This window comes from Aythya ferina, assembly GCF_964211825.1.
Source record: "Aythya ferina genome assembly, contig: HAP1_SCAFFOLD_149, whole genome shotgun sequence".
Lineage (NCBI taxonomy): Eukaryota > Metazoa > Chordata > Aves > Anseriformes > Anatidae > Aythya > Aythya ferina.
Window position 1 is genome coordinate 237,241 of NW_028181377.1, and position 23,914 is coordinate 261,154.

General features: G+C 42.2%; 1 long non-coding RNA gene across 1 annotated transcript; it reads left to right on the forward strand.

The window, feature by feature from the left end:
- The first annotated feature begins 21,812 nt into the window (after window positions 1-21,812).
- On the forward strand, window positions 21,813-23,099 carry LOC311428374. The gene is made up of 4 exons (XR_014687670.1): window positions 21,813-21,866; window positions 22,455-22,565; window positions 22,725-22,827; window positions 23,032-23,099. It is a non-coding gene; the product is annotated as an uncharacterized lncRNA (long non-coding RNA).
- The last annotated feature ends 815 nt before the right edge of the window (window positions 23,100-23,914 follow it).

Here is a 23,914-nt window from a genome sequence, read left to right on the forward strand (position 1 = left end):
TTTTCGGCTATGTGGGGAGAACAAATCGAGTGGCTTTGAATATTCTGGCTCTTATTCAGAGCAGCATGTGGAGGGAGACAGATGCGTTTGCTTTTTTAGTGCAATGGCTTCAGAAGCAAGAGGGGAAAAAGCACTTTCTCTGGGAGCTGAAGAAGGTGTCCTAATCACAGGAGAGGTTTCTAAATGGCATATCTTTGCGAGGGTTCCTGTAGTCCGGAGGTTTTTGTTTGTTTGTTTGACGTTGGAAGGTTTTACTCTTAATATTCACGTCCTTCAGCAGAAGTGAGAAATGTGATTTTATTTTGTGCAGTGTCGTGGACCCTCCGAAATCTACTGGGAACGATGAATACCTCGCATAGTACCAATGTGATGACGGTGGAGACAAGGAGAAAGCAAGAAGATCAAAAGAACGTGACCTCATTTCAAAAGAAACCGTTTTGTACGGCAAAGAGTCTTGTGAGCCTGGTGAGAAATTGCAGCATACTTCCTCTCTCGAGTCTGACACTGAATGTAGCTCTAAAAACCTTTCCTCCTCAGCTGTTACAGAGAGATGCCAAGATACAGAGGACAAGACTAAAACCACTGAGAAAGAGCATTACCAAAGCAAGAGGGAGCATGCTCCTAGTGAAGAGAAGGAGGGTCAAAAAGCAGGTCCTTCCAGCAAGAGAAGGATAAAGTGGAATACAAAGAATACAAACTTGAGCTCCTGATTGGCTTCATGCTGAACTCTGTGCTGTTCTTGTCCTAATCTTGGTCTCTCCATAGATAATATGGTTTAAATCCAAATAGAATCGTGCGATGAGGAAGATCTCACTGCAACAAATTCAACATCTAAAATCAAAGTTGACATTTTCCGTGATTTTCTTCCTGAGCAGAAGTGTGCGGTACTCCTTTTATATTAACGTAGAGATTATTTCAAACAGTCTTGAAGTGCTTGATGACTTAACAGTCTGCAGATTTATTATCAAATCAAAAAAACCCCGACTTGGTAGACTATTTTTTTCTCAGTTTTGAATGACCACTAGGAAGAAGGTTATTCCGGCATCAAGAAAGTCATGTGGAATGTAACAAAATGCACTGAACCAGTAAGTAAAACTTATATTTTTCTATTAGTTCCATTGTTTCAACTCTTCTGACCCTTCTGGACGGCATAGATAACAGAGGGGAGATCGTGGTAATCGGAGCTACTAACAGACTGGATTCTATAGATCCTGCTTTACGAAGACCAGGACGCTTTGGCAGACACTTCCTCTTCAACTTGCCAGATAAAGAGGTGAGAACTTAAATTCAACGTTAGTGCTACCATGGCAAAGTCCAACTTTATAGGAAAAAAAAAAAATGACAACTTGAACAAAGGAGTGATACGTGGAGACACTGCGTTGTTCCATGGAGGACAAATCTGGTACTGGATATATATGGTCAGGATGATACCACCAAGTAGTTAGTTCTATAATCAAACCTTTCATTCCCAAAGTTGTACCTGTTTGCTTAATTATTTAGTCCACTTGGGTGTTTTCATCATGAAGTTGTGTTTTTGGTCTCAATCCTTCGCTTATGAATGAATAGGGGACGTGTTTGCATTTGATTGTGCCCCTGCTCAGTGGTAGTAGTTTGAGTCATAATTCTTTTCTTCTTTATAGTAATTGTAGCAATTGGAAGCATTGTGCCAGAAGTGCTTTCTGTGAATTTACTGACTGGAAAGCAAATGTGATGAAGTAATGAGACTGTCCCAATGAAAGCTTGCTAAGTTTTAGAGAAGTTTTTTGGACAGCAAAGAAATGTTTCTGGATAAATTTTTCATTACAGTATTTTCCTCTGGGTCCTTAGGTCTCGTAGTTTGGAAACTTGTTATTGAAGCTATAAATGCCTTTTCTTTCACTGTAGGTTCCTAGAAAAAGTTCAGTATAACAAATAAGAACTATTCAATTTCCTGGTTGACAATGCAGAGTGTATATTAAATAACTGTAAAATACTTGAAAGTTGAGCAAGTAAGAAAAGTGTATTAGTAGATGAGGGGTTTTGAGGGAGGACTGTTTTGTTTTGTGTTGTTTGTTTGTTTGTTTGCCTTTTGGTTTGTTTGTTTCTTGTTGGTATTTTTAAGGAAAACTTGGGACAAGCTAAAATGCAGTGATTTTGCTTCCAGGCTAGAAAAGAAATTGTCAAGATTCATACTCGTGACTGGACCCCTGTCGTGGTTTAACCCGGCTGGCAGCTAAACACCACGCAGCCGTTCTCTCACCCTCCCCCCTCCCTCTCTGGGACGGGGGAGAGAAATTGAAAGTGAAGCCCGTGAGTTGAGATAAAGACAGTTTAATAAGACAGGAAAATAATAATAATAATAATAATAATACAATGATGATAATAATACTACTACTAATAATATGTACAAACAAGTGATGCACAATGCAATTGCTCACCACCCGCTGACCGATGCCCAGCTTAACCCCGAGCAGTCCGGCCCCCTCCCCCGGCTAGCCACCCCTATATATTGTTTAGCATGACGTCAGATGGTATGGAATACCCCTTTGGCTAGTTTGGGTCACCTGTCCTGGGTCTGTCCCCTCCCAGCTCTTACTGCACCCCCAGCCTGCCTGTTGGCAGGACAGAGCGAAAGGCTGAGATGTCCTTGGCTTGGTATAAGCACTGCTCTGCAACAATTAAAACATCGGGGTGTTATCAGCACTCTTCTCATCCTAAGCCAAAACACAGCATTCCACCAGCTACTAGGAAGAAAATTAATTCTGTTCTAACTGAAACCAGGACAACCCCTCAGCCACCGGACATGTTGCTTGATGAACTAGCTGAGAAATGCATTGGTAAGACTGAAACAGAAACGGATTCTTGCTTGTGACCAAGTTGTAAAGAACCTTAGCTTGTACCAGGCAGTACCCATGCTCTTGTGCCTTGTTGCACAACTAGTCAGATAGATCCCTGTTACGTTTAAATTCTCAGGTCTGCTGAGTCTTTGTAAACAGTTCCAGCTGTTAAAAGTGCGAGGGGTGGTAGACGAAGGGGCAACATCAAGTTTGTGTGTTGAAGGGGTGCTTGGTATTCACAAGAAGAAAGGGTGGAGGGACTAAAGTTGTAATGAAGTTGCTCTGAATGACCAAACTGAAAAGCCCAGGCTTCTCTTCGTAAGCCAAAGTGATCCGTAGACTACCAGAACACGTTGACTTAATCCATGGCATTCTTTGAAAGACTCAAGACCACATAAATGTGCTGTCTGTTATTTTAGCTAAAAATACCCCAACTTTGTGGGTTTGTGTTGCCACCTTTTGCCCTTCTGTTTTCCAGGATTGTTAAACCAGTAGTGAATTATGTAGCAGAAAGAAAACTGAGAAAGGGCTTGTTAAAACACCTTGAGAAAAAATTGAATGGTGTCTTTATTTGTTAAGCCACCAAGTTGTGTTAATCTTGTGATATTTTAGTATGGAAGTCATGCAAGCCCACAGTTGGAAAGTTAGATCATGTTGTCACAGCTGGATCAGTTATTTTTCTCCGTTTCTATTGCTGTGCTGTCCAGAAGATTTTCTGTGCTTTAGAGCAAGGCTAAGTCTCTAGCATCTTTGATTTAAGCCAGCAGAGGTACAGCCTGATTGTAGTGGGGAAACAAATGCTCCTCACCAATTTATTTTTAAATAAAAATAAATTTATAATAAAGTAAATAATAAATATATAATAAATAATAAATTTATAATAAAGTAAAGCAAGATTGCAGGGATATTAATTTGCAGTCTTGGTTTAGTAAAGAATAGGAAACACAAGGGAAGAAGATGAAACAAAGGGAAGAAGGTGAAACAATTTGAATGAGTGAATAACTTAACTGGAAATCTTACATGTATTTAATGTACCGCTGCCATCTGGATTATTTGGGGAGGGAAAAGAAAGTCTATAGGAAAATTACTTGGAACATCTGTGTGTCTATTCAGCACCTCATTTATAAGCTTGTTTTCTTAACTCTTGTTCTAGGAGTGCTTTCTGCGAACCAACATCATGCCAGCCCCGTCTGCTAATAGTAGGAAAAGAAGGGTACGGCCAGGTTTCTTACGTGGCACCCGTGGTGTTGCACGCTTTGGAGAAGTTTCCCGTTCACACCCTGGGCCTTTCTGTTCTGCTTACAAACGTTGCATCGCCAGAAGAAATCTGCGGACAGGTACCTTTTTTTCTTTTTCTTCTCATCGGATTCACTGACTGTATGTAAAGGATCAATCGAGTTGCAAGTAAGGTGAGCAAAATTCATTCGTAATGGAGGTGGCCTTGTTTTAATGTGCTGGGATGTTTGCTTCTGTCTGAAAATCCCCTTTTCTTTTAGACAGCACCACAAACAATCTGGATGTTGTACATGTCCACATTTTCCATACCCAATTTTACAGTGAGGCTGTTGCTAGCAGCTCAGGAAGCTGGGCGGTGTTGCTAACGAACATCTCTTTGTGGAAAGAAATGCTGTTCATGTCACTGGGATCCAGAAAGTAGTTCTCATTGCCTCCTAGGACTGTGTGCTCCCAGTAGATGGCTCTGTATCAGACTGCATGTCGGCTACTTTTTGTAGGCTTCTTCTAAATTATATTAGTAAGGCAACCGAGGTTTGGGGCTTCTGTTTATTTTGTTTTCGCACGGACATACACAACTTGTGCTGTTGCAGCATGTGCACTAAAAGCATTAACATTCAGAAAACACTTCATTTGCACGGTGATGTGGTTTTAACTAGAAAAAATGAACAGATTTGGTGTTTTTACTTTTAGGCAGGAAATCCATTTTCTTGTTTGGCATCACTACCTTAAAATATATTTACCTTTAGTGGAAATGTTTGAGAGCCATACAAGTAAGGACAGACATGTTACACGACTGAATACTGATGTGTCCCTTAAGAGGGACATTTCCTTTCTTTGTTATGCGATGGTTGTGGCTGTGGCCATATAGCTACGGTGTCTAGCCACTGCCTGAATATATCCTTCCCATCTTCTGACTAGAGTTCTCCGAATACTGATAATCTGAAAGGGTGCACAGAGAAATTCCTTATGTGAAAGGATGCTTGCCACTCTGTTCATGTAGTTTCATTTCATGGGGCAGTCAGATGGCTATGTAGCTATGTATTAAGAGGTTCTTGTACGTGTTTTAGTTTTCTTACGCAAGCTTTCCTTTTCACTAGCTGATCCGAAATGCTCAGAAGACAGCACCAAGCACAATTTATGTCCCAGATATGCATTTATGGTGGGACAACGCTGGACCTGCCTTGAAACTTACTTTTCTAACTCTACTACGTAACATTCCAGCATTTTTGCCAGTTTTGCTGCTTGCTCCGTCTGATGTACGTCACTCAGATCTCCCAGAAGAGGTATTTGTCAATACTTTCCTTACTATTTCTTCAGCGTCTTGTAATTTATGAATGCTTTCAGCATCAAAATGCTGTGCTTTCTTAAATGCATGCTGTTATTACTCAGGCACCCTAACAAATCACTTAAAATTTGCTTAGAGAAAAAAATACTGTGAAAGCATCTGCTTAAGTTTTTTTCTGAGTCAAGCAAGTGACTTTCACCCCCTTCTCACACATGCAAATAATAAATTAATACAATAATTCTGGTGGCTACAAAGTGGTTCAGTCAAGAATATGCAGTGCTTGAAATGACAAGAGGATGTTTTTACTGAAGAGATTTCTTCTGACAGTCTGCCATTCCATGCTATGTTGGGTAAACTGCTAATAATGCAATTTAGTAGAGAATTGAAACACTTTGATTAAAAAAAAATAAGTAAATCAGTTTCTTTCTTCATAGAGGCCAAAGCTTTCCAAGCTGGAAAGCTGAGTTCCAATTTCTGCTAAAGTAACTTTGGAATCGAATTCTAGTTGTAATCCTAAATAAACTGTAGTAAAAGTAGGTGCAGAACTTCATTGACTTCTGAGAGTTTACATTAAGGGAAGGTGCCCAAAACAGGACCACGCTGTTGTCATTCTGATGATTTGGTCTCAGTCATTGGGGGAAGAGAACGGGTCTTACCTAGACGTGTTTATTATCAACTGCTTTGAAAGTGCTTGAGTTCCCACAGAAGTTTTTGTACAGGCTGTAAATTCCTTCTAAAATAAGTAGTGAAATTCCTCACCTACCTTTTAATACTAGAACTTGAAAATGGAGGAAGACGTAGAGGTACTAGCTACTTCAGACACCTTTTGGTAGAGAAATAAAAACTCAGCAAAAAGCCCTCACTTGTCTGCTGAAGCCTGTCTCTTCCCTCGATAGCCATAAAGGTTCTAAGTAAAGGCTGCAGCAAGGCAAGTAAATACAAAGGAAGCGCTGTTGGATGTGGTGAAAGCCATTACTTTACCAGTGTAGCGTACAATCCCTTCAGCGAGCTTTAATTCTACAGATGATTCTTAAAGGTGATATTTGAATTTGCCGTGCCAGCCTGTGAAAATGTAGCGTTTTAAGGCCAGGAAGATAACTTTTTTCAGTTTGTGTTCTTCAGGTTATTATTAATTTGAAAAGGTACTCGTCTTTTTGGAATCGAAGATAAGTTTTTTGTGGCCTTAAATCTGAAATGTCTCTCCTCCTTCTGCTTTAGATGCAAAAATGATTTAATACGGAATTTGGAGAAGTGTGCAATATTGAGTTGCCTGGTAGGGCAGAGAGAGCAGCCTTTTTTTTGAGGACCTAATTCTAAATGAAGTGGCTAAGCCTCCTGTAAAGAAAAGAGGTGAGGAGGATATGAGAAGTACATCTAAAACTTTCCTATCGAAGTTACTAGCTCGTTGGGCTTTGCTTTGGTGGTCATTTTCTGTCAGTAATTTGTCATATGCTTGTATTTGAGTACTGTAAATTGGCTAATTTTTCCTGATGAATTGAAGTTGATTGGACATTGGAAGTCGTGCCTGTAGCACCACCAGCTGAGCCTCAGAAGCCACAAGAGTGATCCCCACAAAAGTAGGGATGCTGGAGGAGGAAGAGGAGGATACCTTGCGTGACGTTAGAATTTTCTTGAGGGACGTTACTCACAGACTTGCCACTGACAGACGTTTCAGGGAATTTGCGAAGCCCGTTGACCCACAGAAGGTAAAGTAATGCTGATCCCTGTGTGTTTGTAACTTGTCAGTGTTCGTATTTCTCAGCGTTTTGGGGAAGGTTCAACTTTGTTTTTAGGGCTGCACTGTAAGGATTTTGCAAGAAGTAGAGGCAGTGCTTTTACTTCTGCTGACTCTCAAATGTGTCTTATGGGATTATTCGCTGAAAGCCCTGGTTTCATTCTAAAAAGCCAGTCCAAATGCCAACACAGTTTGCTCGTGAAAAGGCTTTGATACGTAGGCGTGTCACAGCACTGAAAAGCACAGAGATCTTTCCTTATAATTACAAACAGTATTTACAGGACTACTTGAGTGAAGTCTGAAGCCCTTTCTTGGACTGTCAGTTCCTGTGGGAACAGGAATAAGAGCAGCAGTTTGTAAAACTAAGTTTTGAGATCCTGTTCTCTGTTTCATCTGGAACTCCTCAATAGGAATCAACCATAAGTGCAGTGTGTTTTCTTTTTCCTCCAATTGGCTGCTTAGATGCCTTTTTCTCCTTAATTTATGAGATAAGCCTAAACTAGGGGCGTATATTTCAAAGACAGATGTAACTTGAATATACCTGGGGATCAGCAAAGTCGTCTTCATGTGGGCCTCCACTGGCTTTTCTTCCCCTTTTTTCCTAGGTTCTTGAGCTGTGAAAAATCTAGACAGATACATATGTCCTCATCTGAACTGGTCATTAGTCTCCTCTTCTGGTCTTAGGGAAGAAATGAGCACCTCAGGGCCCAGTTATCTCATTCTAAAGTAGATGCCTGCAATAGGTACTTCACAGGTGCAATTCATGCACCTTTTCCTCAATGTCAACAACAAAGAGAATGCCGGATGGCTTGCTCAGCTTTCACTGTTGTGATTTTCTGAAGCAAAGTGAAATGAATCTCCCACCCTCAGTGTTTCTTCTCTACCATGCACGTGCTTCTGACCTCCCTACTTCTTGTTGTCCTCTCGTGGCCGCTCTAATGAAAAATGAAAGAGCCCTTCCATTTTTGAGAAGCAAACTGGTTAATTTCAGCATCTTCTGATGCATCGCAAATGTTCAGGGTTTTTAGGAAGTCGTTTATTTAAAGTCTTCAGAATAATTTTGGTAGACAGTGTGCAAGGTTAAGAAAACCTCTGAATGCTTGTATTTGATCTGCAGGTACCTGACTATGCCACAAGGATTAAAGAGCCGATGGATCTTTCAACAGTTCTGACTCAAATTGACTCGCGCCAGTACCTCGCTGCCGGAGACTAGCTGAAGGACATCGATCTAATCTGTAACAATGCCTTAGAGTACTACCCGGATCAAAGATCTACAGGTGAGGATGTGCTTTTTAACCCTAGTTTAAAAAATCTGTCAAACATATAGATGGATAAATGCTGTGTGCGGACAATAAACGTCGGATGGATTAGATGCTTTTGGACGTCCAGACTGTAAATATTTTATCGTTTTGCTACTTGGGCATGGAATTGTGATATAAGTGTTCCCAAGGAACTAGTGCTTTTGTTTTAATTAACTTCGATGTTATGCTGAAAATATTCACTGAGATAAGCTTTCGGAACCAACCTATGAAGAAAGCAATTTTTTTCTGTGATCAAAACAGTTTCATTGGTTGGTAGACAACATTCAGTTAAAGTGTGTAAAATTTCAGATCGTCACAGCGCCTATGTTTTGCAAGGCACTGCATATTCAATGGTGAGGAACGAAACGGATACAGAGTTTGGACGACTTTGTGAACAAATTAAAGAATCTCGTGAGAAAAGAGGTACGTGCTTTAACGCTAAGGATTTGAAGACTTGTCTCTGCATTTGTAACTGAAAATGCATGACGAAGATCTTTGGTATCTATTCTTTCTTGCAAGGTCGCACCTCTGCAGCGTGTGCTCCATGCGACAACTCCAAGTCACCACAGCAGAACCCTGCTACTGAAGACGAGAAACCAGATGAAGAGAGTAATGAAAATGAGGAGATGCCAGCGGCACCTGTAGATGCCAGTACACCCATTTCTAATGGCAAGTTGCATTTTATTCAGCTGCTCTTGTCGTTCATACCTTCTCTGTTCTTGAGGCGCAACAGCTGTCTCTGATGCCTGGCTCTTTATGGCAGAGGTAGTTTGTTTTCAAATTGACTTCCAAATGGGAGAGAGAAATCCAGAGGTCATTCATTCAATATAGTGATGAATTAAAGTTCAAAGAAAGTTGGTTCATTTGATGTACTCTTACTGGAACTTCATTTTGTAAACAGAACAACCCCTCACTCAAGGATATCACAGCTTCCCTCCCGTACTAAAAATGATAGTACTCACCCTTGTAGGAGCAGCAATGTGAAGAAGGTCAAGGGCAGTAAGAAGGGTTCGAAGCTTTGATATAACAAGCCTTTCACTTTTGTTGACAGAGCTCCTAATAAGGATCTTTAGCAAGGTCTGGAGATGGGAGAAAAACTCAAACTAGATTTTAATTCTAGGATGTATAATGTCAAGCTTGACTGTTCCTCTGAACAGTCAATTGAATTTATTTTTTTTTAATTTAAATTAATTAGTTTAGTTTTTTTAATTTAAATTCAATTGAATTTAAAGGTTTTTTTGTTGTTGTTGTTGTTTTTCACGAAACACTAATTTTATGTGAAAGGTTTTGCTGCAATATCTTTTTGCCATGGATATTAAGCTTAAGTTATCCACAAGAAAACGGTGGGGAGAGGGAAGCTTTAGTTTTGAAAGCTTTTTTTTTTTTTTTTTTTTTTTTCTCTCCAGGTTTTTCTCGAGCACAGCAGCGTTTCAGTGTCTGCCTGCCATTAGTTGCCCCACTACCAAGTCAGGAGGGTCAATTAAACTTGCGTGAGGCAGAATTTCTTTATCTGAATCTACGTGGTTCACATAAATATATTCTTGTTTCCTTCTTTCCCTAGGATTATTCTTCTCCCAGTATTGAATGTTTCAACGGACACCGTTTAAGATCAATGAGCAAAAGCATCCTGCGGTGTTCAGTCTCCAGCTTTGAAGAAAGTATGGCGATACTGAGGGGAAATGTCAAGAGAAGATGCTTTTCAAGGTACTGTATTTCTATATGTTCAATCTCTGTTCGATTTGTAGATTGAAAAGCAAGAGAGAAAGCATGTGCAGTGAGTTGTGGCCTGATAAACCTCCGGCTAAAATCAGCAGAGGCCTATGAGCATGCTGATGGCGTACCAGTACCTTAAAACTAGCATCCCTCTTCTCAGTGAAAGTCTTCTGCTTTTCTAAAAAAACCTGTTTTTTTCCCCAACCCCTTTGAGGTGTTGTTGTGGTTTAACCCGGCCGGCAGCTAAACACCACACAGCCCTTCTGCAACCCTCCCACCTCCCTCTCTGGGATGGGGGAGAGAAACGGGACAGTGAAGCCCGCGAGTTGAGATAAAGGCAGTTTGTTAAAACAGGAAAATAATAATGATGATGGTGATGATGATAGTACTGCTACTAGTAATGTGTACAAAACAAGTGATGTACAATGCAGTTGCTCACTACCCGCTGACCAGTGCCCAGCGTAACCCCTAGCAGCCCGGCTGCCCCGCCCTATCCATGGTGCAGCGTGTTGCCATAAGGCATAGAATTCTTTGGCCAGTTGGGGTCGGCCATCCTGAGTCTGTCCCCTCGCAGCTGTTGCTGTGCGCCGATTCTGATCGCCAGTAGGACAGTGAGACACCGAAAGGTCCTTGGCTTGTTGTAAGTACTGCTCTGCAGCAATTGAAACATCGGGGTGGTATCAGCACTCTTCGAAACATCCTTTCACACATTCTAAGCCAAAACATAGCAACCTACCCGCTACTAGGAGGAGAACTAACTCTGGCCTAACTGAAACCAGGACATGTATCTTTTCCACTTAGGTGCTATTGCTCATAATTTTGAGAATTCAACATGAGCAAGCTAGGAAATGTGGGTACATACAGAACCGCGTGTATATGGCACGCAACAGACTTGGGATGTGGATCCTGCGTGAGGCCTACAGGCTTCTCTTTGTATACCATGGAGCACTGGCTTGTAAACATGGTGAAATTTCCCATCCTTGATGGGTCTAATACAACAAGTCTTTTCTCCCTTCTCTGCCCTGTCCTCTTTCTTAATGTAGGCAGTTGAGAAAGCCAAAATTGGAACGAAAAAAATAATATAACACAGGTAAGTGGCTGTAAGTCCCCGGGATACTTATTTACGCTGGTTACTGAAGAGGATGGCACTTGGTCACTCCATGGCTTTCATTTGGCCCCAAAGCCTTCTGTAGTCAGCTGAATTCACTCCTCAGTGACTTTTCTGTGAAGAGAGGTAGGTGCAAATAGGAGATTTTATGAATTCCTTGGGGAGGGAGCAGTGTGAATTGCAGCTTGGTAGGCACAAAGCAAACTGTTCTAATTGTGCAAAGTAAATCGATACTTGATAAGTTCAAACTTAGTTTTATAGCTGGCAAGCACAAAAGTAAACCTTAGCTGTGATCCTAGCAGCACAGTGGTGTAGCTCTTCCCTTCCCCTTGTCCTCTTGGCTCTTTTAATGACAGTGCAAGCAACCAACCTGTGCCAAAGGGTGCTGTATGGCAAACAATGGGCAGGCTTTTTTCTAAAAAGCACGAGTTTGAGTTATGTGGTGTTTGGGTGTTTCTCTTGAAACGATTCTTCCCTCCTTGAGCTGTTAGATCCTAATGCAGGAAATGGAAGTGCTGCATGCATAAACAGAGTAATCAAACATACACCTCTTAGGAAGAGGCTTGCAATGTCCTAGTGTTTGTTTTGAGCACTGTTAGATACAGTTTGACATGAATGGAGTGAAAACACCTTAGAGAAAGGTGTTGATTGTTCTCACTTTTCCAAGACAGAAATAAGTGGAGTAGATTTCCCTCCTGCATGGAACAAAAGTTGCACGTTTGTTTTTGTCTGGCTAGCTTTCAGTCTCTTTAAAAATTTCCCTACAGGTCCCAGTTTTAAGTAGACAGTTTAAACGTGCAGAGCGATAAAGAAGTGGAATGCAGTGGTTGTGACACCAACTTCTGATCTGAAATGTAAAGAAAACTCAATCCACTTCAGGGTGCCTTTTTTGTCTGTCTGTTTCCATTTTACAAGAGCAACGGTGAAATAAGGAGAATCCCATCTTCACTGTTTCAAAAGACTTTGTTTCTGCGTTTCAGTCACCAGAACATTGAGGAGTAGAGCTGGTGCAAAAACTGTGAGACGAGTCCATGGAGAAAACAGGGACTTGGAGCTGCGCCGCAGCTGTAGAGTCGGACACAGTCGGTACTCGACTACTAACTCGTCCATTCTATTTGACAAACTTATGACAAAGTAAATCATCTTTTCTTGCAGACCTCTTAGAATGATCTTTCTTCGCAAGCCTTTGCACTATGGCATGATGTTGGCCTCGACTTGCTCTTTATTTTGACAGCAAAGAGGTATGGCTGCTCCTGGCATTTCCTTCCTGTTTACAGGGAGACACCGTTACCTGGCTAGATAAACAGATTTTCTTGAAGGTGCTATTTCAGCATATAAGAATTGATTTAAAAAACAATAACAACAACAAAAGTGCTTCATGGCTTGCTAGTTTTGTAATCTCACATTTCTCCAGGAATACTTGATTTGCTGCATTTCACCATTACACTCGTCAGCGCTGCTGATTCTGGTTTATCACTATTTGCATTGCAAATCTCCTTGTCCAAAGCTTAAACTGATGTATGCACTGCTTGAAAACAAAACCTGAAGTTGCAGAGCAGAAGACTCAAGTCATTATGTTAGCCGCTGTGTAACCATACTGCTTTCCAAGCATAAGATGTCCAGCTTATTTTGTTTCTATGAAGAGTTTAAATGGCTCCCGTTAAGCAAAGATGTCCCCACACTGATACTATTAAGCAAGGATTCCACCTCCTTTGGCTGAGGTCTGCTCCCTTACTCACATTGGAACATTCATCCAAGTAGCCTGCAATTCCACACTCTCGGGGGAAAGTCCATAGAATAGAAAAGGTTCCTCCAGTCTCTTCCTCAGCCTTTTTTTGAAGCATGCAATAAAGCAAAACATTCACAGGCTGCCCTTCCGTGCAAAACAAGGCAAATTAGTAAGACAGGAGCCACAAAACTGATTGTCGTTTAAAGTTAAAATGAGATTTGAAATAGATCGAGTTAGCAAGTGTTGTAAGTCTGTAGCTAAGTCTGGTTTTGCCAATGCAGCACAATTCGCTATCACGTAGCCAGAGCTGCTTCTGTAGCTCCAAGAAGCAAAACTGCTTTGACAAAATACTGTGTCATCAAAGCATTCGTTGGCTCAGTAGGCACGGCTCAGGTTCAAGAAGTTTGTGAAAAAATGAGTACTAACAGAAGCAGCAGGGTCCAAAGAAACACTTTATGTCCCCACTGCGAAATGAGGGGCTTTACCTTGAGTGTTAGGCACACTGTCAATAGAAAAGCACTGTAACAGAATCTGCCACGGCAGTTTGCATGTTACTGAAAGACCATCAGAGTGGGACTGCAGCAAGATCATTGCGAAGTTACAAAAAAACCATGTGGGGGTGGGAGTTTAGTTGCGTTCGATAACACAATCTTAGATAAAGATTTTGGTCTTAACGTAAAAGTAAGGATGTCTACTGATCTCTTCAACTCCAACAACTGAAGCCCAAGTCTGAAAAATCGCCTTTAAGAATGCAAAGAAAATATTTAACTCTTCTGTATGTTCATACTTTGCTATCAAGCAAAGGAATGAATGCTGATGCCTTAACTATGTAGGGCTGTAGCTTTAAAAACGTTAAATGTACGTGAAATTATTTGGGGGTGTTTTCACATGCAAAGCCTAATGCAGTGCATGCAAGCCCTGTCATCTTCTTCGTCTAGTAGTGTCGCGTTAAGGGGTGTAGCCGATTGACCGTCATGGGTCCCGTCGGATTCATGGTGCTGAACTATCACGGTCACGGATTCACCAACAACGCAGTACGGCCTCGCTCTAGTCGCATTCAAGGAGAACTCTCACAGCTAGGAAGAATGCAATTAAGTGCAATTTGTTACGGCGACAGGTACACAGGTTCTTTGGATTGTCAGTGATAAATTCACTGTCTGCAAAAGCAAGCTAGCATGCATGAAATGCACAGGTACACAGCCTAGGTATTAAGACATTAAAAAGCATCAAAACTCTAGAGATTTCTAAGATTCCACAGAGACGCCTGGTATAAGCAAGCGTTCAGATCTTACCCCACGGCGTCCCAATGGAGTGGGGGTGGGGGAGTGAGAGGCTCAGCCTGTCGAGTGATGTCAGAAGGAATCCTTCCTGATAGTATCTTCCCTAACATCCCCTTTCTCTTAAAGCAATTGGTATTATTTTCTATCTTTAAGGTGGAGCTTGAGTGACTCTAGTCATGCATATCTTGGTTGTGCTTGGTAGAAATGATCTCACTTGCGTTTAAAGGTACAGGCTCTGAGAAATTCCGAGGGCATGCTCAGTGAGGGGTGGTTGCACCTTGGAGGCGGGTAGCTTTTGGGATGGAGGTGTGCTTATGATGCCTAGTCGCTTAAGGCGATTACTCCACAAGTAGTAACTTAGTGTTGATTTAACTACAGCATATCTAAAACATAAGAAGGATGTTAGTATGGAAGAAGCCGATGAAACCAGTCCTTAAATCTTACTACTTATTGTGCGTGAGCAGACTGGCGTGAGTTTTAGCTATACTGGCAAATATCAAACCACACCTGTGTCGTCCCAGAGCTGGGAAAAAAAAAAAAAAAAAAAAAAAAAAAAAAAAAAACAAGGAAATGTTGAAGCAAATAGGGAGGCCTGTAGCTTGTGCAGTCTTTTAGCTGAGAAAATAAAGAAGGAGAGAGACAGGTAGCCTTGAGCTAGCAGAAGCAAGGAAGAGAAGGGCTAAAAGGGAAAAAACAGGAAGGAGAACACCAGCTCCAGACTGACCTACAGTAACCTTTTTCTCATTAAGGGTCATTAGCACATTAAAAATCACACCTGTCAAAATGCTAATCTATGCTAATGTGGGATTCGGTGTGTGTCCCCCCTCTCCTGTTCCCCCTCCCCCCCGGTATTCCTCTGTAATGCACAAGCTCAGTGGAGATAAGTTAGGTGAGCTGTAATAACCAATCCAAAGGAGCCAAAGAGAGAGTTTTCACAAGTTTCCTGTGTATAAATGACGGTGATTCGAGTCAGAGGTGTGCTTGCTTTGCGAAAGATGGCCAAGTACCTGACTCTGCAGAGTTCTATAATTTCACAGAATTTTCTAGGTTGGAAGAGACCTCAAGGTCATCGAGTCCAACCTCCAACCTAACGCTAACAGCCCTCCACTAAACCATATCCCTAAGCTCTACATCTAAGCGTCTTTTGAAGACTTCCAGGGATGGTGACTCCACCACTTCCCTGGGCAGCCTGTTCCAATGCCTCACAACCCTTTCTGTAAAGAAGTTCTTCCTAACATCTAACCTAAAACTCCCCTGGCTCAACTTAAGCCCATTCCCCCTCGTCCTGTCACCAGGCACGTGGGAGAACAGGCCAACCCCCACCTCTCTACAGCCTCCTTTAAGGTATCTGTAAAGAGCAATAAGGTCACCCCTGAGCCTCCTCTTCTCCAGGCTGAACAAGCCCAGCTCCCTCAGCCGCTCCTCGTAGGACTTGTTCTCCAGGCCCCTCACCAGCTTCGTCGCCCTTCTCTGCACCCGCTCAAGCACCTCGATGTCCTTCTTGTAGCGAGGGGCCCAAAACTGAACACAGTACTCGAGGTGCGGCCTCACCAGAGCTGAGTACAGGGGGACGATCACCTCCCTAGCCCTGCTGGTCACGCTGTTCCTAATACAAGCCAGGATGCCGTTGGCCTTCTTGGCCACCTGAGCACACTGCTGGCTCATATTCAGCCGACTGTCCACCATCACTCCCAGGTCCTTCTCTGCCTGGCAGCTTTCCAACCATTCCTCTCCCAGCCTGTAGCTCTGCTTGGGGTTATTGCGCCCCAGGTGCAGGACCCGGCACTTGGCCTTGTTAAGTAATTATATAATTAATTATATATAATTATATATATTATATATATATATATATATTATATATATTATATATATATAATATATATATATATATATATATTATAATTATATATAATTATATATAATTATATAATTATATAATAAGTAATTATATATAAGTAATTATATAATTAAAAGACCTTCGTGTGCATTCTGACTCTGGGTGCTTATTGGCGCGGTGCACTCTGCACGAACCTGCAGACAACATCTGTACTCAGTGTCATGCCTACAGACAACCCTTTACTGTTGGGACCTGCATATTTTTCTGTGCATTCAACACAACCCCTTTGGCACAACTAGTTAACCACGTAGCTGCCAGTCCACCACTCAGTTGCACTTGTGAAGAGGAAAAACTATTTCCGTCTACTGTAGGAGCACATCCTCTAAATGCAAGCTTCACTCAGCTGGTCATTTACTGCAGGACAAGATTTGAAAAGTGTTGTTGAGTTCTGGGTTTCCTGCTTACAGGAAAAATTAAGTGCTAGATCGCCCTCTACTCCGCTTTGTCTGCTGCATTTAATGGAGATTAAACTGATTTCGTTTGCTCCTCTGTTTATGGACAATGAGCTGAAGGAACAGGTACAGCACATTAGCCTGGAATGCCTTCCCTCCCAACCAAAGTAAACTGGAGCTGTAACTAACACAAGCAGAAGCAAGGCTTCTGTGTTTTCAGCTGAATAAAGTTCCAACAAAATCATCCTCTGGGATTTGAAGCTTACTTCACATGACATACCAACGACTCTTTTCCCTCTATTGTAAAGCGGATCCCTGCTGTTAGTTGCTCTAGAAGCAAAGGAATCATCGGTTTGGTTACCAAATAGCCGCTTCTGCAAACGAGAAGTGTTGTGCTCTCTCTTCCCTTTGAATGACTCCACACTTCTCATCAGCTACTGGATTGCTGACCTAGAATCAGAGAACATCCCAAGGTGGAAAGGACTCCCAATAATCACCAAGTCCAACTCGTGGCTCCACACAGGACCACCCCAAAGTGAGACCCGATGTCTGAGAGCATTGTTCAACACTTGTTGACCTCCGTCAGGCTCGGTGCCATGAGCAGTGCCCTGGGCAGCTGTCTCAGTAGCCAGCCACCCCCTCAGCGCAGCGCCTGAGGCGTACGGGGCTCGGCGGGGCGGCCCGGGAGGGGAGGACGGCGGGGCGAAGTGGCAGCTCCCTCAGAGCCGTCTCCCCGCCGCCTCGGCCGCATGTCGTGGCTTTTTCGTGTCGGGGCTTTTTCATGTCGTGCCCTCGGTCTCTCGCCGTGGGTGAGATGCTGCTCCCCAGCGCGGACCCCTTGCGCGCGGGGCCTGCCCGCGGCGGCGGCGGGAGGGAAACCCCAACCCCAAAGCCCTCCCGGCAGGGAGAGCTCGGGGTGAGGGCCGATCCGGCACCGACAGTAAACACACGCCGGAGGAAACGCTCTGGTTTTAGCCATGAGCAGCGCGGCCAGGTTCACAAGGCGTCACGCTGGAGCTCCGAGTTCGGCGGCGTTCCGAGGCCGTTGTGGCGGTTGTGGAGACGGCCCCGGCTGAGGTGGCTGCTGCTGTCGCTGCTGTCCCCTCTGTCCCTGCTGTTGCCGCTGTTGCCGCTGTTCCCGGACCTTGGAGACCCCCGGCGGCTCCCTGTGCCAGGCCCTGTGGCCCCGGGGAGCTGCCCGCCGCCTCGTCGGCCAGCCCGGCAGCAATCCTGCCAGCACAGAATAGCCCACTGCGTTTCAGGGTAAAGTGACGATTAATTTCTATTTCCTGGCCTGGGTGCTGCTTTCTTCTTTAAGGAAGCTTCAAGGTTAAAGGTTCAACTCAGTTATGTCAGGGTTCAACTCCGTTTCGTGAAGGGGCTCTTGTACGAAAGCTTAAGCTGGGATTGACTCTCTGCTAAGCGGAGGCCAAACGTGGACCTACTGAGAAGCAGGTCCTAAGTGATAACATTTTCTAAAGAGACTGCTAAACACATCTGAAGAGTGCTGCTGCAGAACTCTGAATGGGGGGATAGCAACTGTCTTAAGTGATCTGGAATCTTGAATTTACTTTTCAATGGACAAGAGGTGTGTCTCTCAAGGCAAACAAAGAGAGGAGTAACACCCTCTCTTGTCACTCATGTCAACATAAATTTATGCTCAGAGCGTAGGTGTAGGAACAGCATCGGTATGTATATGGAACATCGGGAGAGGAAGCTCTATCGGTATTTACAGTTTTTCTACTACCTTGCCAGAGAGACGTCATCTCCAAATGAGAAATGGATGTATTTTGAAACAGTGGTGGTGGATCGGATTTCTTCTTTCTAGTGTTAATATTTGCTCTTGAATCGTACTTAATACCTGGTAACACCTCAATCAGTTGTCAAAAATAAACTTAAAAATGTGTAAGGCTTATCTCATTGGTCAGTATAAAGATCAAGGTCTTCGCTTCTCTTCGCTTCGCTTTGCTTCCCTTCCCTTCCCTTTTCTTTTCTTGTTTTCTTCTTTTTTTTTCTTTTTTTCTTTTTTTCTTTTTTCTTTTTTTCTTTTTTTCTTTTTTTCTTTTTTCCTTCCCCCCTTCCCCCCTTCCCCCCTTCCCCCCTTCCCCCCTTCCCCCCCCTTCCCCCCCCTTCCCTTCCCTTCCCTTCCCTTCCCTTCCCTTCCCTTCCCTTCCCTTCCCTTCCCTTCCCTTCCCTTCCCTTCCCTTCCCTTCCCTTCCCTTCCCTTCCCTTCCCTTCCCTTCCCTTCCCTTCCCTTCCCTTCCCTTCCCTTCCCTTCCCTTCCCTTCCCTTCCCTTCCCTTCCCTTCCCTTCCCTTCCCTTCCCTTCCCTTCCCTTCCCTTCCCTTCCCTTCCCTTCCCTTCCCTTCCCTTTCCTTTCCCCCCAGTATTGTTTTTCCATTGTCCTTCTCACTGCAGTCTTGATTTTGTTCTTGTCCCTTAAGTATGTTTCCAATGTGTTGCTGAAACATTTTCCCTTTCAATCCTAAAAAAGGAGCTGTCACTGGTGAAGATCGGAGCTTATCCCTGAGCCCAGGAGCTGTCACCTTAGTCTTCCAATCGGACAAGGACGACTTCATTTCTCATGTAAATGCATTTGTCAGGTTTGCGTATTGTTTTTTCAGGAATGGAAAGTGTGTATAGAATGGATTTAAAATCAATTTTAAATGTAAAACGTCAAGGCAAAAAAGTTCTAATTACAACCTCTGCACACAATTTGCCAGCTGTGGGACTAGGAGTTTTCTTATTTACTGTGTTTTGTTTAACGTGTCTGAAGTTTAATGGACAGCAATCAAGGCGTGCTAGAAATCTGAAAGCACTTTATGCTTTGTTCTCTCCGTCATTTTGGTATAACAAACTAGCTTATGTTTTAAACCCTCCATGAGGTTAGTGGTTTCCCTAAAGGTAACAAGTCCCTGTGTGCTACAGTAAGACAGTAACAAAACATGAAGTATAGAAGTTCATCCTGTCATTATTCAGCTTCTGCCTATGGACACACAACTACGCTTATTTAAAGCGGTATCACCTTGAAACCTAATCAGCATTTTAAAAAGGACTTTGTAGCAGTTATTGGCTTTTGTCCTGGAGGGCTGAGGTTTGTTTTGTTTTGTTTTACATTCAGCATTTCCGTTTCTAGCTTACATTCCCCTGTTGTTTTGCATGAGGAAAGCGTGCAACTTTAGAAAGGAGAACGGAAAGAGCTGCTTTTTAGTCTAACTTTTCAGTTTGTCGTAGGAGTTTTAAATGTGGTAGGAGTAAAACACCAGAAGTACTGCTGCCAAAGTTATATTCAAACTCGTCTTTCTTGGAGAAGCAGAAGAAGCCCAGGGAGAAATGAATTTGCAAACATGCTCTTCATGCTCTCCTTTCCCAAGATTTCTCTGAGATATAGCCCATCCTCTGTGGGTTTTGAGGTATATGGTTCCCAGGAGTGAAAAGGAGGGCCAAACATCTCTCCTCTTGGATCTCAGCATGCCAGGGCTTTAGTGTACTGCCACTTACAGCTCCGCTTTTTCACCTGGAAAAAGCGACCGCATGATGTATACTGAGGAGCCCTCACAAATTAACTTGCTATCACCAAGTGACGCCCAGAAAAGGTGTATTTAAAAGCTAGGCTCATTATAGAATCACAACAAACCCCTCATGACTGGTGCAGTAGACAGTGAGGTAGAGGGCGAGCCCTGGAAAGACAGAAGAAAAGTAGCAGTGAGTTCTGGGTACCTTTGTGCAGACGAAACAGAAAAACGCAGGCAGTGAAGTAATAGTGTTCCGTTACTAATGCCAGCAATAGATAATTGCAACAATTATCTATTAGATCATAGGTACTAATTAACAGATAATTGCGCAACTCCGGAAATCAATAAATAACTGATTCCCCTCAGAGAATGTCTTCTACATTTTTATATTAAAAAGACTCCAGAGTTGTAATGGATTAAAATCCTACGGAAGGGAAAGAAATGGCATCAGCCACTAGTTCTGCAGAAGCGAAAAGTAATACTGACAGAGTTTAGATGGAAATTTTCACTTTGTGTGTTTAGTTTGGGGATTCTTTTTAAATCATTCATACCAGCGATTTAGTTCTTAAGGCTGTTTCTTTGAGATTAAGTGACAGGACTTCTGTTACTCTTTTCTTCTTGGAGTGCTTCTTGATAGTCTTACGTCAACCAGAACTTCTGTCTCTGTCGCAGATGTGAACAATGACCGTAGCTAAGAAGCCCAAATCTTCAAAGCCTAAAAAGCCCTCTTCAAGGCGGTCTGGCAAATCCAAGAAACCAAGTCCTAAAATACTGATGTCACGCACCGCCAACTGGGGCCGGATAGTGCCTGCAGAAGATTCAAGCCAAGTCTCTGTGGCCCAAGGACGTGGAGGTGCTATTTACTGTAGATCATCTGAAAAATCTAAGGCTTTTGCCCCAAGAGATCTAAGTAAGTGTGCGTTTTATCCTGCCTCCATTGTCTTCAAAGCAAAAGTAGAAAATGCAGTTCTTACTTGTTGCACTGATAGAGAAGGGGACTACTGTGAACAAAGACTTGAAAAGCGAATCCCCTAAGGCAACTGAAGTGACTGATGTTACAGAAATTAATTTTGATATATTTACAGTCAACAGAGAAATATGGGGAGCTTTTTGTAATGCACAGATTCCTCCATGTCTTTTCTGTTTTGCAGAGAAAAGTGTTTGATTGTTGCTATTCACAGCTTCCATTTTTCACAGGTTTTTTGAAGGATAACATTGCTCAGGAAAAAATCTGGTATCTGTAGGGGTACCGTCATTCCTAGTTCCTAGTTTTTACGTTTTTACCGTATAATTTCAAGTCTAAGTTTGTGGTTTAAGTTATAATAAGGAAAAAAACAGTAGTTGAGTTAATCAGGTTAAAGATTATAGATGGAGAGGAACTTGGCATTAGGTGCTACAAACAGAATGGCAGTTAGCCTTGCCTTAGAAAAACTAAAATGGTTGACTAAAGTTGTTTTTGTTTTTTTTTTTTTTTTTCCCCCAAAACATTGTGTTGACCAGCCAATTTGAATTTGGTGGTATTAAAGCTGTCTGCAATAAGTTTTTCTGGTTTGGATTGTAGCTAGCTCCTCTAGGTGCTCCTGCAGAATAGTATTTTTTTAAATACCTTTCTTCGAAACAAACAAACAAGATCTCTTTTTAAATTTAACTTTCTTGCAGTCGTTAATGATGGAATTGCTCCGCCACAGAGCATTCTTTTTCCACCTGAGAAGATTTGTATGGATTGGCGAGAAACACAAAGTGTTGGAGTTGGCCTGTACAATCTTGGCAACACATGTTTTCTTAATGCTACTCTACAGTGTTTGACCTACACACCCCCACTTGCCAATTACATGCTTTCTCTTGAGCACAGCCAGTCATGTGAGTACTTTCTAACAGTATTTTGAATCTGTTGGATAGCTCTGAAGGTGAAAGAACAGCAGTGATTCTGTGAGATAAGCTTATTTGCCTGATTTTACCTGTAGCAGCTGGCTTTGAGCACTGTATTAGCAGTGGGCTCCGAATAGCATATGGAGTGCAATTAATGCACCATGTTTTATTTATTTAGTTAGTTATTTGTTTGTTTGTTTGTTTATTAAAGGATCATTTATTGCTTCATGGGAATAATGAAGTGCATTGGACAGTAATGCATTTAGTAGTAATTTTAGAGAGTAATACAGTTTGCAGCCTGTGGAGTTCACATTCCTGTCAGCCTTTACAACTGCGACTTTGCAGTAGTCTTTTAGATTTCTCATCACAAAATGCATTTGAATACAGGCTTAGTGGATATTTTTCTTCTGTCAAGTTGTGTGAAATGAAATGTTACAAGACTGTTGGGACATTGGCATCTTGGGAGAATAGAATGTAGCAAGGAGAGTGGATATTGTATCTATAGTTTAAATTGTACTTAGATGTTTGTAGTTCTGGATATTTCGCTGGACTGGGATGCTTTGCTCTTTCACTCTTCAGGTCGTGAACAAGATTTTTGCATGATGTGCACGATGGAGACTCACATTAACCAGGCCCTGCGTTGCACTGTTGATGCCATCGAGCCTACGCATGTTATCAGTAATCTCAGTCGTAAGTGGCTTCAGATGTGTTTCTTTTCGATAGCTTGTAATCTTCAAATAATTATTTGATGTGTCTAAGTGGTTTTAACACTCCAATGAAGAGAGATTTTAGAAATACAAGAATGATTTCATTTTTAAATGAGGTCAATACTATCATCTTCTTATTTAGGAATAGGACAACATTTCCGTTTTGGCAGTCAAGAAGACGCACACGAGTTCTTGCGCTATACTGTTGATGCTATGCAGGAAGCGTGCTTGAACGGAAGCACCGAGTAAGCATAAACAAGTTCACTTTCATACATTCTCTAGCACCTTCTAGTCCTTTATTTACTCTCAAAAATGATCTCTAGCACCTTTTAGTGCCTTATTTACTATCAGCAACGCAAGTCTACATCATCCTTGGTTTTCATCAAACTCTTTGAAGAGTTAACTCTGTGCCTTAAATCTTCTGAGGTCTGATTATAATTTATTTCCAGATTGGACAGATCTTCTCAAGCTACCACCATCATTCATCAAATATTTGGAGGATTTCTAAGATCGAGAGGTACTTGAAAAAATATTCCTGTCCTTAGAACTGATCTGTGTCTTTTGTCGGTAGTAAAGCAGTCTGTAGTTTGTCTAAAGTAGTATCTGTCAACAACTTGAATTTGGACAGTTAGTCTCCTTCACATAATGTTAAGCATTTATATTTTGCTTCCAGTGAAGTGCTTGAATTGCAAAGCAGTTTCGGATACGTATGAAGCATTTCTTGATATCACTTTGGATATAAAGGTAAGATGTTTTCTAAATATAATTCATGATGTTTAAGTACATGCATAACTTTCTAAATTAAACTTGTTTAACTTAAAAAGCCAAACCACATATAATGTTAAAACATAAGAGCTTGGTGGTGCTAAGGAAGTGGATTGGACTTTGTCCTTCCGTGGAACCCATGTAAATAGTCTCCACATTTGCATTGGGTTTAAGGGGAAAGAATTCTCTTTCTGCAAAAATTATAATGCTGTCATACTTCTTTGTTGTTCTACCTCAATATACATCTAATTGTTAGACTGATGAATTTGTCCCCAGTATTGATGACAAAGCACACTGTAGATGCTGTCTAGGCTACTGGAAAAGTATTTGTTCCAAAGTCAAATGCCTTCCAGGTGAGGTCAATGCTGAGCATGCTCTTTCTGCCTCCTTCTTCACAGTGCTCCTAGTAGATCGCTTGAGTATGTTAGTAAGATTCTCTTATAAACTACTAGTATGTCTCTGGAATTCTGAATTACGGTGACTTTGCGCTTTTCTTTCTCGCTGCTCTAGGCGGTTTCGTCTGTTAGCAGAGCTCTGGAACTCTTTGTGAAACCTGAAGAGCTGGAT